This window comes from Myotis daubentonii, chromosome 3, assembly GCF_963259705.1.
Source record: "Myotis daubentonii chromosome 3, mMyoDau2.1, whole genome shotgun sequence".
Taxonomy (NCBI): domain Eukaryota; kingdom Metazoa; phylum Chordata; class Mammalia; order Chiroptera; family Vespertilionidae; genus Myotis; species Myotis daubentonii.
This window is the reverse complement of record NC_081842.1, coordinates 199040571-199045610: the sequence shown is the minus strand read 5'-3', so window position 1 is coordinate 199045610 and position 5040 is coordinate 199040571. Positions and strand designations below refer to the sequence as shown.

Here is a 5040-nt window from a genome sequence, read left to right as displayed (position 1 = left end):
CTGGACCCGTCGCCGTGAGGTGGTCGGAAGTCAGGAGCAGCAGAAAGTCGAGCGGGTCGATGAGGCGAGAAGAGGTGGAGCCAGTAGGCGGGGTAGGCGGTGCGGAGGGCGGGGTTGCGACGCCGGCGTGAGGTTCCACCCTCTGGGAGGCGGGGCGTGTACCTGCCAATCATTGCCTGTTTGCCCGCCCCCTGGCGCTGCCCGGGCTGCCTCGGGTGGGGGAGGTCGGGGAGAGGGGCGATAAAATGGCGCAGGGGGCGGAGTGAGGCGAGGTCTTCGCCCAGGCTTCGGCCCCGCTTCCGGAGGTGAAGTGCGGGCGGGGCGAGGGGGTCGGCACTCCCCGGCTGGGAGGAGGATGGGGGCGCCTGTTGCTTCTTCAGGGGACCACGTCCGCCGTCCGCCCCGTTGAGGGGTTGGGAGGCCCTCGCCCTGCCGGGAGAAGGGCTCGTTTTCGTCCCTGAGGTGATGGCGGCGGGAGGGGGGAGTGTCCCTGCCCCCATCTCCACGTCGGCGGGCTCTAGGTTCCCCTCACCCTGCTGAGGAAAAGGGGGGCTGCTTGGCGGCCCCAGGCGGGGGGCAACGTCGGTTCTCCCAGCCCAGCGGCGGTGGGGAGGGATGGGAACGTAGGCGGGTGGGCGCTGCCGCGACGCGGCTCCCCTACCCAACGGGGGAGGGTGTAGCGAGGGAGGTGACCGCGGTCTTTCGGCCGCGCCTGGCGGGTGGGGGAGGAGAGGGCGACCCGCCCCTCGGGAGAGTGGGGCGGTGGTCCCGCGGCGGGGCTGTGTGGGTCGCTGTCCCCCGGGAGAGGGCCGCGGGCTGGCCGGCCGGGCGGGCTGGCTCCGGGGGGAGGGGTGGGGATCGAGCCCGCGCTCCTCCCGCCTTCCGCGGGCGGCGGGAATTCTCGGTCTGGGAGGCGGGAGGCGGGAGGCGGGAGGAGGGAGGAGGGAGGAGGGCCGTGCGCCGGCCTGGCCCGGGGCGATGCTGCGCGGAGGCTGAGACGACCAGAGCGGGGGCAGGGGGCGGGCTGGGCTCCGGGACCTGAGGCGCCCCACCCGTTCCTCCCGCAGCCCCGAGGGCCGGCCTGGGCTCGCCGGGTGGGCCCGCCGGGGGGGGGTGGCATGGCCCGCCTGCTGCCTCGCCCTGCTAGGTGGGCTCTGGTGCTTTTCTCCATCCAAGCCGCGGGCTGTGAGAGAATTCACAGAGAAGAGTCACTGAGTGAAAAGCAGTGACTCAGAGCAGTGAGAGCTCGGGGCCTACCCCGTGGGGACGGGTTTTTACGGGCCGTGGGAAGGTTCAGGTGGGGCCTGGGCGGAGCTGCACCCGCGGGCGCAGATGCACCGGCTGCTCCGCTCCTCGGGCAGGATGCGGCCATGTCTAGACCAGACTCCGAGGTGGGTGGAGCAGGGGTGGGAATTCACCTGGTTAGGTCAGAGGTGTCTGGTCTTAGAGGGGTCAGGAGTCACGCCTGACCTCCGGTGTCTTGTGGATAGAGGCTCCAGCCTGTAGCAAACCTGTCTACATTTTTTTTTTTTTTTAAAAGAAACCTGTTGCTGCAGCTTAGACATTTGGCCTCCCGTGCCTGTATGGGAGGAGATTGCTGGGGCTCTTATCTAGTGAAATGTTACTTGGAGCAGATATTTCCAGCTCTGGGTTGTTTTTCTGTCCCACAGCTTGTTCAGTTACCTCAAAGGGAGTTGCAAGATTCTTACAGATAATTTTAGTTCACTTTGATTTTGCTTAAATGGCATGCCCCTTTTATGGAGCGGTAAAACCTACCGAGTGCCTTTTGTGTAGCGTGCCTCACACAGATTGCATTTGGGGACAGTTGGAAATCAAAGCTGAGTGGGGAAATCCTGTCCCTTGAAAGTAATCCTTGCCCTTGGCCATAGCTGTCACATTCAGCTTGGTAATGATCTGGTTGGAGAGGCTTGAAAGAGGGGTATGGGTTTGTGTCTGGTGTTGCAGTTTTAGTGGCCTGAATAAAAAAAGAGCTTTGTGCTGGAAGGCGGTAGGTTTCTTAGGTATGATAAAAATAGAAACGGAGCCAGTTTCTGAGGTTAGAGAACAGCGAGGGCGGACGTGGTAAACTGAAGTGTGAAGAAGGGGGTGGACAGGTGAGAGACATAGGAGGACAGAATAGGGTCACAGAAGGGATGGGGAGCAGAGGAATTGAGAGAGAGAGACTCGGGAGACGGGAAAAGTATTCTTTCCTTAAAAATAAAAGGGATCCGAATATTTTTGGTGGAGGTTACAAAGTAAGTGCCAAGAAAGGCAGGTGATGGTAGAATGGCAGACAGAAGTTCTAAGGCTGTCTGTGGAACTTCACTTAAGAACTTCAGTTTTATCTGAAATCCCCTCTGCTACAAATTCACTAAATATCAACTTTCATAAATATAGAGCTTTATGTTGAGTGCTCCTAAACTTGCCCTCATTTGATCTTCATGATAATCTGTGTTCAAAGTTAAGAGTGAATAATTCCCATTTTTCGGATGAGTGTTCTCATTTGTTTTGAGGTTCAAACTTGAATTCTGAAGTTTCTGAATTTTAGTTCCTCTATACAGGGTACTTATTAATTTACAGAATTTGCCTGTTCAGATGTCCATACAGCCTCGTCTTTCATTTAGTGGCAAAATGGTTGAATTCTGGGTTACTCTAGAAGAGATTAGAGCATACTGGATTAATTTCCTAACAAGGGCTAGGGGAAGTTCTTAACCAGGTTAGCACTCTTTTTTCCTATTATTCCTATGTTTCTCTTAAGATTCTGAAGTGTTCAGGGAGGTGATGAGGGTGGAGTGAAGTAATATCTATAAACTACTTAATTTAGCTTTTATACTGTAGTATACTAAGTGCTTTATATTCATGATCTTATTTAATTCTTCCAACAATCCCATGAGGTAGTTTTATGTGGTCTTTTTACAGGAGAGGACATTTGAAACTTCAGAATGTAGTCATTGTATCCCCACTGACTTCTAATTTTATTTTATTTTTTTAAATATATTTTATTGATTTTTTACAGAGAGGAAGGGAGAGAGATAGATAGTTAGAAACATCGATGGGAGAGAAACATCGATCAGCTGCCTCCTGCACATCTCCCACTGGGGATGTGCCCGCAACCCAGGTACATGCCCTTGACCGGAATCGAACCTGGGACCTTTCAGTCCGCAGGCCAACGCTCTATCCACTGAGCCAAACCGGTTTCGGCAACTTCTAATTTTAAAATGTTTTTATTATTAAATATTTTAAGCATATGAAAAATACAGTAATGAATACTTTATACCCACCATCCAGCTTTATCTTTTTTTAATAATGTTTTTTAAAATAATTTTTTATTGATTTCAGAGAGGAAGGGAGCAGGAGAGAGAGAGAAACATCAATGATGAGAGAGAATCATTGATCTGCTGCCTCCTGCATGTCCCCTACTGAGCATTGAGCTCATAAACTGGGCATGTGCCTTTGACCAGAATTGAACCCAGGACCCTTCACTCCGAAGGCTGACGCTCTATCCACTGAGCCAAATCAGCCATGGCCAGCTTTATATTATGTTGCCATGTTTGTTTTAGGCTCCTTTTTTTTGTTTTTGTTTTTTTAAGAAATAAAACATAGAATTGAAGCTCTTTTGTCCTCTTGCCCATTCCTCTTCCCTTCCCACAACCAGAGGTAACCACTATCCTGAATTTGGTGTTTCTTATTCCTTTGCATGTTTTTATAATTTAATGATATATGTATATGGTATTGTTTCTTTAACAAGTTGCAAGAAAAAAATGGGGATGCTATAGATTAAAACACAAGATGTATCAGTCAATTGCAATGTATGGACCTTATTTGGATACTGATTTTTTAAAATCTTTTAAAAATATATGACATAAAATAATTGGAAATCTGAACCAGATATCTTATGATAAGGAATTCTTGTTATTTACAGATGAAATGATGTAATGCCTGGGATTTGCTTCAAAATAATCTAGTAAATGGGGGAGTGGATGGGGTTAGATTAGCTATGGTTTGGTTGATGGTAGTTGTTGGGCCTGAGTGATGGTATGTGGAGTTCATTATGCTATTATGTTATTTTTGTATGTGTATTAAAATGAGTAACTAAAATTATGAAGAGAATGATTTGTGCAGGTTAAAAATTATACTAGAGGCCCGATGCATGAAATTTGTGCATGGATAGGGTCCCTAGGCCTGGCCAGTGATCAGGGCCGATCTGTGGGGCAACTGGTGGGGTGATCGGGGTGGGGGGGCCGGGGGAGGCTCCCACTGGCACCCTCCTTGGCTGGCCTGGCGCTGCCTGCTCGCTGCCTGGCCCCGCCCCCCAATTGCCTTGCCTTGCTGCTGCCACCAGTCTCCTTCCTCTGTGGGGCGACCGGTGGGATGATTGGGGGGTCCTTGCTGGCACCCACCTTGGCTGGCCTGGGGTCTGCTGGCTGGGGACAGCTCCTGCATTGAGTGTCTGCCCTCTAGTGGTCAGTGCATGTCATAGTGACCAGTCGTTCCACTGGTCGATTTGCATATTAGGCTTTTATTATATAGGATGGTAATTGTTTTGTATGTTTTGCTCCCAGCCCTTTTGGAACATTCTATGAGAGAAGCTCAGAAGAGCCAACTTCGTGGCTCTGGATGTCGTATGGCATAGAAATTGATATTGTCAGTGGTTGTGAAGGATATTGGGCCTTTGTGTGCGCAGTAATGATGTGTGTGTTTTTCCTGTGAGGTTTGGCTGCATTCAGGGATATTATTGATGTTCTTCCATTCAGCTGGAAAATCAAGGAAGTCTGTGATAATAAGGTGGCTTAAATTATTTTTTTCCATGGCACCAAAATCCTCATTAGTGTCCATATCTTTCATGTCTATAAAAAGGTGTAGTGAATTTAGAGGGCTCTGTCATTTGCTGACCAACCCTGGGCAAGTCTATTACAAAGGTGGTAGAAAAAACACACACAAGAAAATCATTGCCTTTGGAAATAGACCTTAGTTTAGATCCTTGTTCTAGCATTCTTAGTTCTCTGTACTTGGTTGAGTTACTTTATGACTTTGAACTTT

At 50.2% G+C, this 5040-nt stretch overlaps 1 protein-coding gene across 1 annotated transcript in view; it reads left to right on the top strand.

Annotated features, from left to right (window-relative positions):
- Positions 1 to 185: 185 nt before the first annotated feature.
- S100PBP (S100P binding protein) overlaps positions 186 to 5040 on the top strand; it is a 33636-nt gene continuing 28781 nt past the window's right edge. Inside the window, exon 1 of the mRNA XM_059690332.1 lies at positions 186 to 305. The gene's annotated coding sequence lies outside the window, so the exon portion shown is untranslated. The remainder of the gene's footprint in view (positions 306 to 5040) is intronic.